This window comes from Eumetopias jubatus, unplaced genomic scaffold (genome assembly GCF_037043125.1).
Source record: "Eumetopias jubatus isolate StellerSeaLion01/CBP00866 unplaced genomic scaffold, mEumJub1_p1.0 scaffold_11, whole genome shotgun sequence".
Taxonomy (NCBI): Eukaryota; Metazoa; Chordata; class Mammalia; order Carnivora; family Otariidae; genus Eumetopias; species Eumetopias jubatus.
The window spans coordinates 88660575-88673517 of NW_028274817.1; the positions used below are offsets into that span (position 1 = coordinate 88660575).

Here is a 12943-nt window from a genome sequence, read left to right on the forward strand (position 1 = left end):
ACAAAACCTTTTTGTATTTGTTGTTGACTATAATCCCTGACTGGACCCTAAGGAGGAGGGTGGGTTCCATAAATGGACAATCCTTTGTTTGCTCAACAGATGACCTGGGACAGATTTGGACTTGCCAGAGGGCTAAACTGTGTTATATAAGATAGAATCAGCTGAGACACTGAAGACGAGGTAAGAACCTGGAGCAGGGGTGGGAGAAACAGAAGAGGTGGCAGAGCCTGGATATGTGTGTGTGTGTGTGTGTGTGTGTGTGTGTGTGTGTGTGTGTGTGTGGAGGGGGGCGGGGTTATCAAGAAGAGTCAGTTTTGTGGCCAGAAGAGCAAGTGGGGCATGGGAGAGAAAAATAGAGGGATTGAATTTGTTCTGCCAGGCGTGATGTAATCCCTTCCTACATCTACTTCAGAAAATCAGAGTTGCTTCTGAATGCTTTGGCCCAGCTGAATTCTCTCCGGAGAACAGAAATCCGTATAAACCCTGCATGAAGGCTGCCAAAAGGGAAGGGACTGCCAACATCGTGGCCACATGATGGGGAAAAGGAGGGCTTAGATTCATTGGAACAAGGCTCTGGCCCAGAAAGTAGGGCTATGATGGGCAACCCCACCCATTCTTGTACTGACATATGAGGCTATGCTCTTCATATTCCCCGAATATTGTGTAAAGGGTCGGCTGAAGACTGAATGTTTGTGTCCTCTCCAAATTCACATGTTGAAACCTAATCCCCGAGGTGATGGTACTAGGAGGGGCAGCTTTTAGAAAGTGGTTAGGTCATCAGAAGGGAATTGTCAAGAATGGGATTAGGGCCCTCAAAAAGGAGGCCCCAGAGAGCTTCCTGGCTTTTTCTACCACGTGAAGACCAGCAAGAAGATGGCCGCCTGTGAACTAGGAAATGGATTTTTACCACTTGATCTTGGACTTCCCAGCCTCCAGAACTATGAGAAATAAATGTCCTTTGCTTATAAGCCCCCCAGTCTATGGTAGTCTGTCACAGCAGCCTGAACAGACTAAGATAGGATCTTATTTATTAATTTAATCTCTCATCAGTTTATTCTAATGACACACTCTATTGCCTTGAGCTCCGTAATTGCTTTAAGCAGTGGAGTCTTCTTTAGTCTGATAAAAGAGTCATCATGTTAAGAGTCATTAGGGTTGGAACTGAAGAAATCTAGAGCCTTAGCTTAGCACTTTGACTTCACAATTAAGTTTTTGGTTTTGCACACTTAGGTAAATGGAGAAGCACTTTGAACTCACTTTTGGATAATTATCACAAAGAGAAAATGGCTTTGCAAGTCACAGTGTGGCACAGTTCAAACTGAGCAAATGAGAACAAAAATCAACACTTTCGTATTCATACAAACCTTCTGCCACAAAGAATTTTCATTTAACTTAAGGTGATAAATCTGGGTAATTATGTGATAAGATTATTCATAGAACTTAATCAAACTCACATATATTTTGTAGCGTCTCATACATAACTCTGCAATTGGAATCTTTTAGGAAAATACATTATTTGAATCTAAAAATATCACTCCATTGTAATCATTTATCAGCAAAATGGAAAAATGTCTCTTGGCTAGTTCTGTTTAGTCAGTTACTGCAGTGAAAGGTGTTAGGTAGTATTCAAGACATACAATTATAAATAATACAATGTATGCCTGTTTCTAATGCATACTCCCTGATAAACATCCAATGTAAATAAAGATACATTTGGTCCAGAATGGATATTAAAAAAAAAACCCTTTAAAAGTCAGGGTTTGCCATGGACAGATGAAGACACAAAGATCCTTTCTCTATTTTATTTTGTTAAATCCATACATAAATACTTCTGGAGGGTATCTAATGCTTCTACTAGCCAGGATCTTATTCAGACATTTGCCATCTGAGATAGGAAGGTATAAATAACACCAGAATGAAGATGGCAAGTTTGAAGGTAATTTAAAAAGCTGGATGTGTCCTAAATCACAGAACATGACACCCAGGGCTAGTATGTTTGGAGGGAATCCACAGATTGACTTTTAGACACTAAGCTTCACTTACGCTTTCCTCATTAAATGAAATTAATTCTCACCTGGTCCGGGGGAGCGCCTTTCAAAAGAATATCCCCTTTGCAGTAGCTTAGAAGCATTCATTTGCCTCCCTTGGATTACCCATATTCTCTTTTGGCTCGGCAATTTCCAGCTCATTTTAGAAAGTCATTTCATCTTTGGGCGGAAGTGCATTTCCAGATATATTGGGCACTTTTGATCCCTGTTGGCTCGGAGGCCTTCTTTGAGGATCACAGTCAGGAAAAACATTTTTCTGTGGATGACAACAATTGGGAGAATTCTGGGTAACTCTTAGAACCACTGAAATAAGCAGTGGATTTTCAATTGGTGCGGTTCCCTCATAGATTAGCAGATGGGTTGGCAGTCAAGATTAAAGCAGCATACTGAGGACTGAAAAAAAAATGAGAACTTAATTAACTTCATTCTCCTGCTGATGGACATTTTAGGTTGTCTGCCACTTTGCAATATTACAAATAATGTTGCATTGGTACTTGCGGCCGTATAAGATTTCCTCTAGAATATATTCCCATAAGTAGAACTGCTGGGTCAAAGGGTGTATCCATCTTTAATTTTACTAGCTATTATCACATGGCTCTCCAAAATGCCTGTACCAAGTTATACTCCCATCAGCAGGACGTGAGATTTTCTGTTATTCTACCTCTTTACCAAAACGCAGTAGCATCTGAATTTTTAATTTTTGTTGGTTGTCCAATGGTGGTAAAATTGCATTCCGTTACTGTTTTAATTTGTACTTCTCTGATGAACAGTCGTATTGGATGTCTTTTCATATATCCTTTGGTCTTTGAGCTTCCTCTTCTGTGAGTTACCAGTTTCTATTCTGTTGGCCCTTTTTTCCCTCCTATTGATTTATAAGATCTTCTTTAAAAATACTCTTTGTAATTTTATGTTCTGCAAATAACATCCTCTAGCCCATGGATTTTCTCTTCACTTTATCTTTGGGAGTATTTTATAGGTCTGAGGTATGTAATTTTAGTGTAGTTGAATTTATTGATCTTGCCTTTTGTATGTTTAAGAAATCTTTCCCTATACCTTGGTCACAAATATATTTTCCTAAATTGGGTTCAAAAATGTGTGAGTCTCGATTTTTCACAACTGGAATTTATTAGTTTTGTTTATTTTGTGTTAGTTCTCTATTGCTGTGTGACAAGTTACTACAGACGACAGCTTAGAGTAGCATAGATTTATCAGCACAAAGTTTGGTAGATCAAAAGTCTAATACAAAATAGCTGAGTTCTCTGCTGATGATCTTAGGAGGCTGAAATCTGGTTGTTGACTATTTGTGTGTTCATCTTCTAAGCTAATGTGGTTGCAGCAGGATTTAGTTCTTTGCAGCTGTAGGACTGAGCTTCTCATTTCCTTGCTGGCTGCTAGCCAGAGGCTGCTCTAACTCCTAGAGGCCATTCACGTTCCTTGCCATGTGGCCCCCCCGCCTCGATCTTCAAAGCCATCTTCAAGGAAGCTCCCTGTGTTAAATCCCTCCACATGCTTCAAATCCCTCTGACTGACAATCTCTTCTTCAGGAAGAGTCCTGTCTTTTTTAAGGGCTCACCTGATTAGGTCAGGCCCACCTAGGATAATGTCCCTATTTTAAGGTCAACTGGTTTGGGATCCTAATTACATCTGCAACATTCCTTACACAGCAGCACCTAGATTAGTGCTTGATTAAATAACTAGGAGAAGCTCTGGATATACCATGGGCTCCATAATTTGGGGGCCATCTTAGAATTCTGCCTATTACATGCTATAAAGTAAGGATCCATATTTTTTCCATTTGGATCACTACTTTCATTTTGGAAAAGTTAAGACATATACAAAAGTAGAGAAAATAATTTCGTGAACTCTTATGTTCCCAGTACCCTGCTTCTGTGATTTCACATGGCTAATCTTGTTTCATCTACATCCCCACTGCCTTCTCCCCACACCTCATGGGCAGATTATTTTTCAGCAAGTCCGAGACATAGAAGTTTGTAAATCTTTCCATATGTATTTTTAAGGACAATGATTTCTTTCTACCTGGGATTAGCCAAACTCAGGGTTTAGGGCCCCATTCTTCAGACTGCCAAGTCTGCCCAAGACTTCTTTTTTTTTTTTTCTTTTTAAGATTTTATTTATCTATTTGAGAGAGAGAGAATGAGCTGTGAGGTGGGGCAGAGGGAAAGAGATAGAGAAGCAGACTCCCTGCTCAGCAGGAAGCCCAATGTGGGGCTTGATCCCAGAACTCAGAGATCATGGCCTGAGCTGAAGGCAGATGCTTAACCAACTGACCACCCAGGTGCCCCATGTCCAAGACTTCTGACACCAACTGCAAGTTCAGGGATTTCCCAAAACCACCTACAGGTTGGATAATTTGCTAGAAAGGTGCGGAGAACTCACAGAAACCTATTATATTCACAGTCACATTTATTATAGGCAAAGGATGCAAATTAGAAGACACGCAAAGGGCAGTATCTTGGACTAGGAGGGTTCCAAATGTAAAGCTTCCATGTCCTCAGGGATGCGTTACCCTCCCAGCATTGATATGAGGCAATAAGTATATGGAGTATTGCCAAGCCAGAAAGCTCACCCAAGCTTTGCCAGGCAAACTTTTCATTGGGGTCTCATTATGTAGGCGTGACTGATTGAATCATCACCCATGTGGTTGAACTCAATCTCCAGGCCCCCTCCGTTCCCAGAGGTCGAGCTGATACATGTGGCTCACTGCCCCAACCCTCTAATTACTTGGTTGGTCTTTCTGTCGGGGCCAGTCCCTACTCTGAGTCATCTCCTACCCTGAGTCATCTGATTAGCATAGACTCTCAGGCAGGGGCTAAAGCACCCACCATGAATAATAAAGACACTCCAATCGCTTAGGAAATTTTTAGGGCCAGCCAAGTCTATCCTTCCTTCCTTCCTTCCTTCTTTCCTTCCCACGATACCATTATCACACCTAAAAAATTAAAACAATTCCTTATTGCCATCAAATATCCAATAAATGTTCTAATTTCCCCAATTGCCTATTTTTTTTTAAAGCAGTTGATTTCTATCAACCAGAATCTTAACAAACCTCACACATTGCACTTGGCTGACATGTATCTTAAGTTTCTTTTAGCTTATAAGTTCCTCTTCCCTCTTCCCCTGCCCCCCATCCTTGCAATATATTTGTAGAAGAAAATGAGTCATTTGTTCTATAGAGTCTACCGTGTTCAGGATTTTGCATAAATTACATAACCATAAAATACCATTTACGCGTGACATGTTTAAATTCACTGGGCTAGAACAGACAGTTCAAATCCACCTTGTGCCTCACATTTCACAGGCACAAAGCAAGCATTTTAAAGACCCTTGTGAAAAAGCCACCGGTTGAGTGAACAGCTGGGTGACCTGGGAACTCTGGAATATCTGTTCTGGTCTGTCCTTGATCCATTCTCCAAGCTTAACTGAGAGTTACCCTCGTGTGAATGAGTAGTCCGGTGCTTGGAAAGCTCCAGGACTTCAAGGCCCGTTTCTATATGACAGATACTTCATAGGGCCTGTACCTATGGCCCTGCCTAAGGGGATTTCTAAGAAAACAAACTGCCGTATCTGTCGGTGACTTGGAATCCCCCAAGACTTCTGCCCTTCAAGAAATGAAATGAAGATTTGACCAACAAGGGCTTTGGAGCTCTGGGGTCCAGCTGTACAAACCCTGGAAAAAAACAAAACTGGAACTCTGGCTGAATTGGGAATCGGGTCTTGTGGGCCCAAATGACTTTTAAGTCAGAATGACACCAATTTACAGAAGTCACCTGTAAAAAGCTTGACTAAAGAAAACTGGCTCTGTCTCAAAAACAGACATGTCTCTCAACAAAGTTCTTTGAGAAGTGCTCAGAGGTGAGAGCTGAGCCCCCAAAAAGTGCCTTTAGAGATCCCATCAGAATTGTCTTGTCGCTGGTAGATCTGCAAGTCTTCAAAAGAGCTTCATTGTCATGTTGGAGAAATCAGTCCCCCACAACGAGTATGAATTAAGTGCTCTTTTTTGTTTGTTTTTTTGTTTTGTTTTTTTAATTTAAAATTTTTTAATTTTGTTATGTTAATCACCATACATTACATCATCAGTTTTTGATGTAGCGTTCCATGATTCATCGTTTGCGTATAACGCTCAGTGCTCCACGCAGAACGTGCCCTCTTTAATACCCATCACCGGGCTAACCCATACCCCCACCCCCGTCCCCTCTAGAACCCCCAGTTTGTTTCTCAGAGTCCATAGTCTCTCCCGGTTCATTTCCCCCTCCGATTTCCCCCTAAGTGCTCTTAATATTTTTTCTTTTCTTTTTTTTTAAGATTTTATTTATTTTTGAGAGAGAGAGAACACAAGCGGGGGGGAGGGGCAGCATGGAGGGAGGGGCGGACAGGGAGGAGGGAGGGGCTGAGCAGGGAGCCCGATGCGGGACTCAATCCCAGGACCCCGAGATCATGACCTGAGCTGAAGGCAGACGCTTCATCGACTGAGCCACCCAAGTGTCCTCTTAATATATTTTCAAAAAGACAAAGCTACTTCTCTTGGTTGTGGCTTCAGTCCAGGCTTTTGTCCCAGTGAACACACCATTTGAGGGTGGGATGGATAGCATGGCCATCCCATGGATCCTCTCATGGCCAGGAGTCCTCGACTTATGCGACTGCGTGAGGTACTCGGACCAAATGCCAAAGTGTTTGGCAGATTTAAGATGTAGGTATACAAGCTGATCTGCCACAGTGCTGAAATTCAGAAACACATATGCTTCCATATTCCAAACCCGGAACTCTCTCCCTCCCAAGCTCTGCCTCTCCATTACCTGTCCAGCAACACAGATGTGAAACCCAGAGCACCAACTAAGCTCCTTTCAGGGAGCACGGGCTGCTACCCATGGTGGGCTTCAGGGAGGAGGTCAGTACCTTTGTTCCTCCCTGGCTTCTATCACCAGGATCTCCATTTGGACCACCAAGGCCAGCTTCTGAGAAACAGAGGTTTGCTCACTGTGGGCTTGGGACATGCTCATTGGCAGACTGTCCTGTGGGGGGAGGTTGTACACTTGGGAGTGCCTTTTCAGGAAGAAAAGGAGCTCTCTGGATTGTTGTTCCTCCAGAGGAGGGCTGCTAAAAGAAACCCCATGTTGGGAGCCAGAGCCAGTGAGGGCAGACTTGTAGGATAGCCCTGAAGAGCTGGAATATCGTTTTGCCATGTGGCTCAGGGAGGTAGAGGATGAAGCTGGGTTCTTACGAGAACTGTGCTGGGGGCTGAAATGCCTGCTGAAGAGGCTGCTGTGGAGGAACGGATGCTGAGACTCAGTGGAAGATTTCGGGTCTGGAAGGTTGTTGCCAAATGGAAGTAGGTGGGTGGGGTGCAGGAGTGAAACTTTCATGCCGTCCAATGCTGCATACAGGACTGACTTAGTTCCAGGCTCTGCGGTGCTGCAATTAAGACTGTTGTTCTTCTGGGAAAGCTTTGCTCAGGGGAGTCTGGCAGGAGCCCTCTTTGTAGCCAGAACTCTTGGGACTTTTCTCCTCAGACTGCTCCAGTGTCACTGTTCATTCCACCAGAACACTGAGGGTGATTACAGAGAGCTAGAGAGGGATGGTCCAGAGGGTTGGGCTTTGGAAAATTCCTTTTTTACTTTTATACATAAAGACTGGAGTTTTTTTTTGTTTTGTTTTGTTTTTTAAGACTGGAGACTTTTAAGCAAAGCAGTGGGGCTGCCAATTTTGGCTGATGGGATGAGGACCCTGTTATGAGGCTTAGTCTATGATTCCTTCACCTTGACGTTGAAGGAGCCATTACTTTCTTCTTGGTCAGTATCGGTATCGGCAGCCCACACAGAGACGTGGTCTACACCCAGGCTTGGGGCCAGAGAGTTTGGACCTCGGCATCCAGGAAAGCTTTCACCCTCCTACTCCCCAGAATGGCTCTTGTTTCTTTCCAGACCACCTGACAGAGCACCTCCCTGATTTCAGCATTCTCTCCCAATTTCCTCTGGGCTCTGTTCCCCTTTTCCTCTTCTTTACCGGAACAAATCTGTTCTCTCTGCTCCGTGTCTTTCTCCTCTTCCAGCATCTCTGCAATCTTTGCTTGTGTGTGTGCCTGGCATTCATCCTGGTACTTGACCATCTGCTCTGGCATTGCCCTGCCAATAGCTTCTTTCAGTTTCTGTAGAGGCTCCTTCAGATGCACCCCCCCACCACCTCCCAGAGAACTTTTTGAGCAAGTATGAGCAGGATGTCCTTGCTGCAGATCAAGAATGAAGTCCCATGGCCATGCACTTCAGAACGGACTCGGCTGCTCAGCTCCCAGGTTTGTACCTCCATGTCTAATAGGATCCCATTAATATCCTGGGTGAAGAACTTCATTTGTACCCTCCCTCAGAGGTTCTGGCAGCCTGAGCCAGCTCTCAAGGGCACCGGCAGGCTTTTGCAGAGGGAAGAGAACTCTTTGAATTCCTGGTCCAATCCCACCCTATGGGAATCTCTTTCATCACCCGTATCACAGAGGGTTCTTCCTTCCGGAGACTCACTGAGGCAACTGCTTCAAGTCCAAATCAGTGAGAGAGACCATGGCAGTGACCTCCTGGACATATTGTTGTCAGAAGCAGAGCAAAAGGGTAAGAGCAGAGGGTGGGAGATGCTCCCCCATTCTCACAGTCTTATGCTCCTCATGCCTGTTTTGGGGGGTATTATTTCTCTTTCTGAAAAATTTTTTTTAAAGATTTTATTTATTTATTTGAGAGAGAGAGAATGAGAGATAGAGAGCACGAGAGGGAAGAGGGTCAGAGGGAGAAGCAGACTCCCCGCCGAGCAGGGAGCCCAATGTGGGACTCGATCCCGGGACTCCAGGATCATGACCTGAGCTGAAGGCAGTCGCCTAACCAACTGAGCCACCCAGGCGCCCTCTCTTTCTGAAATTTCTTCACCAACTCTTTATCATTTAGTGCCCCTTGAGCACTCCTCCTCATTCCTCCTTCCTTCTCCTCCTCCTCCTCCTCCTCCTCCTCCTCCTCCTCCTACTTCTTATTCTTCCCAGCACTGAGAGCTATGAAACCAGTTTAAGAAAGCCTGGGCTTTGTTCACTTCTTCTCCCTGTTGAAATTGTCATCTTTTTTCCTTTTTTCTCTTCTTACTCCCTTCCTCCAACTTCTTTGGTAGTTTTCCCTCTTGCATGAAGTCGTTGTCAAATTCTGAAGCGTGTCGTAACTGCAGGTTCTCAGGTTGATGTAAAGTGCTCCATACTTTGTGGTCAGAGAAGCAGGAAGAAGCTCATTACACGCTTCAAGTCCAAGTCAGCGAGCAGAAGAATCGGATGCATCATACTCATCCCCCATACCAATCAAGTCCCATATTTGGTCTTTTCCATGATTCTTTCCACCCTCGTTTCCAGGCTGAAGACCTTCTATTTTTTCCTGTGCACTCTTCACTAGCCCTGGGTAGAACTCTGGGCATCTCATCATCTGGGTCAAAGACGTGAGTGTAACCTGAAGAATTGCTGCAGCCATCTTAGAATCTCAGTGCTCTTCTGCTCTCCCAGCTTCCTCTTGCCCTGATTTCTTTACAAATGTGAGATTCAGAGGTCCTGGGAAAAAGGTGAACTGGATCCCGTGGTGTTCCGACATGACTACAAACAAGTGTTGGCAGCTGTTAACTGGCTTCTTTGTCATAAGTGCAACAGCCCGGTAGGCTGCAAATGTTTCCTTGCAAGCAGGCTTGGCCAGATGCATTGGCAGCAGCTCTTGTTATCAACTGGACCCAGAAGGAAGTCTACCAGTTGGTGCCCCATGCAGTTCCACAGTCCATGTCCACGGATCAAAAAACTCTCATGAGAGGGGCGCCTGGGTGGCTCAGTTGTTAAGCGGCTGCCTTGGGCTCAGGTCATGATCCCAGGGTCCTGGGATCGAGCCACGCATCAGGCTCCCTGCTCGGCGGGAAGCCTGCTTCTCCCTCTCTCACTCCCCCTGCTTGTGTTCTGTCTCTCGCTCTTGCTGTCTCTCTGTCAAATAAATAAATAAAATCTTAAAAAAAAAACCAAAACTCACATGAGAGTCAGAAAAGAGAGGGAAAATGCTAACTCAAAGTCTGTGAAACATTTCAGGGGACAGCGTGGTGGCTTGTAGGTTAATGCCCTGGGAGAACTTGGAAATCTGGCTTTTTAAAAACTAGTTGTTAAAGAGGGACACTCACTGAAGACTCAACAATAAGAAAACAAACAACCCAGTCAAAAAATGAACAAAAGGCCTTGGGTGCCTGGGTGGCTCAGTCAGTTAAGCATCTGCCTGTGGCTCAGGTCATGATCCCAGGGTCTTGGGATCGAGCCCCGCATTGGGCTCCCTGCCCGGCAGGGAGTCTGCTTCTCCTCTTCCTCTGTTCCTCCCCCTCTGCTCGCTTGCTCTCTCTCTCAAATAAATAAAATAAAATCTTTTTTTAAAAATGAGCAAAAGACCTGAATAGACACCTCACCAGAGAAGATATACAGATGGCAAATAAGCATACGAAAAGATGCTCCACATCTTATGTCGTTAGGGAAATGCAAATAAAAACAATGGAGATCCCACTGCACCCCTATTAAAATGGCCAAAATCCAGAACACTGACAACACCAAATGCTGGCAGGGAGATGGAGCAACAGGAACACTCATTCATTGCTGGTGGGAATGTAAAATGGTACTGCTTTGGAAGACAGTTTGACAGTTTCTTACAAAGTTAAATATACTCTTATTAGACCATCCAGCAATAGTGCTCCTTAGTATTTATCCAAAGGAGTTGAAAACTTGTGTCTACACCAAAGCCTGCATATGGATGCTTATAGTATATTTGTTCATAGTTTGTTCATAATTTCCAAAACTTGGAAACAATCAGAATGTCCTTCAGTAGGTGACTAGATTAAAATAGAATGTTATTTGGTGCTAAAAAAAAATGAGCTATCGTGGCACCTGGTTGGCTCAGTCAGCTGGGCATCTGCCTGCGGCTCAAGTCATGGTCTCAGGGTTCTGGGATTGAGCCCCACGTCAGGCTCTCTGCTCAGCGGTTGGTCTGCTACTCCCTCTCCCTCTGTGATCTCTCTCGCTTTCTCTTAAAAAAATAAAAAAAATAAAATCTTAAAAAAAAAAAGAAATGAGCTATCAAGTCATGATAAGACCTGGAGGAATCTTAAATGCATGTTGCTAAGCGAAAGAAGCTAGTATGAAAAGGCTACGTACTGTGTGATTCCAACTATATGATCTTCTAGAAAAGGCAAAATTATGGAGACACTAAAAAGATTGGTGATTGCTGGGGGTTGGGTAGGGGAGAGGAATTTGTAGGGGGAGCACAAAGGATTTTGGGGGGCAGTGAAACTATCCTGTCTGATACAGTAATGGTGAATACATGTTATTAAACATTTGTACTATGGACTTTAGTTAACAATAATGTACCAATACTGGTTCATCCATTGTAACAAATGTACCACACTGATGCAAGATGTAAAAAGTAGGGGAAACTGGGTTGGTGGTGGAGGGGGAGGCATTTGGGAACTCTCTGTACTTTCCAATTTGTTTTCCTATAAGTCTAAAAAATAGTCAATTAAAAAAAAAAAAGCACTCACAACCACGGAAGAACCGAAAAGACCTCCTGTAAGAAGTCTCCCAGATGAGAGTGGCATGTGGTGCACAGTGGAAGGTGCTCACTCAGCCCAGAACCTGGAGGAGAAAAGGAGACCAGGCTTTCTGGGGCCATGGCCAAGCAGAGTCATCAGGGACAAAGGAACAGCCCTGCATAGGACTCATGGTCTTAACGGAGAGGTGAGGCAGGTCTTTGGGGGTGAGGTGGCACTGAGGGGTTAGGTGCTTGTAGTCAGAACCCCAGGGTAGGGGGAAGGATCCCAGCCCTCTTTCTTTCTTTCTTTCTTTCTTTCTTTCTTTCTTTCTTTTCTTTCTTTTCTTTCTTTTCTTTCTTTTCTTTCTTTTCTTTCTTTTCTTTCTTTTCTTTCTTTTCTTTCTTTTCTTTCTTTTCTTTTCTTTCTTTTCTTTCTTTTCTTTCTTTCTTTCTTTTCTTTCTTTCTTTCTTTCTTTCTTTCTTTTTTTTTTTTTTTTTTTAAGTAGGCTCCAGAGATCAAGACCTGAGCTGAGATCAAGAGTGGGACACTTAACCGACTGAACAACTCTGGTGCCCCTGCAGGACCCCTGCCCTCCCTCTAATGCATGTTATGCCTTTACTGATCTAGAGCATCTCAAACATGATTATTCTGAAGTCGCTTTCAGTTCCATAACATTGACTTCACTTGTAGTGAGTTGATATCAGATAATTGTGTTAGATGTTTTTTCCTTAGCATAGGACTTCCTTATGTGCTCTAGAATTTTTGTTTGCACATTCATTTGGAGTGCCTTTTCTTTGCTTTTTGTTTTCCTTTTCCTTCGTTTTATTTTCCCATGCTGGCTTCGTTGAAAGGTTTGGTAGTTGCTTCAACTCAGCCCTCCTTCACAGTAGGGAATTGAAGGGAAGTGGCACACACACCCTGTTTCCTGGGTTTGTTACTCTGTATACTATTGGCGAGCCATTTGTGTGTGTGTGTTCACTTCCACAGTGAACCTGGAGCATCTCTTGGAATATGATTCTGCACCATTTCAGACTCCTCTCTTACCAGGTTCCCAGCCATGCCCTCTTTCCAGCCTGAGGCTCCAGCCTCTGTTCACAGACTGCATTCAAATTTTGATGAACTTGACACCAGTAGAGATTTGGTGCAAGAGAATGGCCCTCTTCCTATTTCTACCTGCTTTTTCTATATAAACTAATCCATAATCTTTGATTCCATTTGCCTGGGAGACAGAGAAAAACTTTCTGCAGTGAAAGGGAAGAACAAAGCAGAAATTCAGAGAGAAGTAAAAAAATCTAAAGATGAAGAGGGAGGAATTCATGAGT

The 12943-nt window shown here is 43.7% G+C and overlaps 2 pseudogenes; both read right to left on the reverse strand.

The window, feature by feature from the left end:
• Nucleotides 1–7893: 7893 nt before the first annotated feature.
• LOC148163113 (ubinuclein-1 pseudogene) lies at nucleotides 7894–9013 on the reverse strand (annotated as a pseudogene).
• A 48-nt stretch (nucleotides 9014–9061) lies between these two features.
• Nucleotides 9062–9667, reverse strand: LOC148163114 (ubinuclein-1-like; annotated as a pseudogene).
• Nucleotides 9668–12943: the final 3276 nt, after the last annotated feature.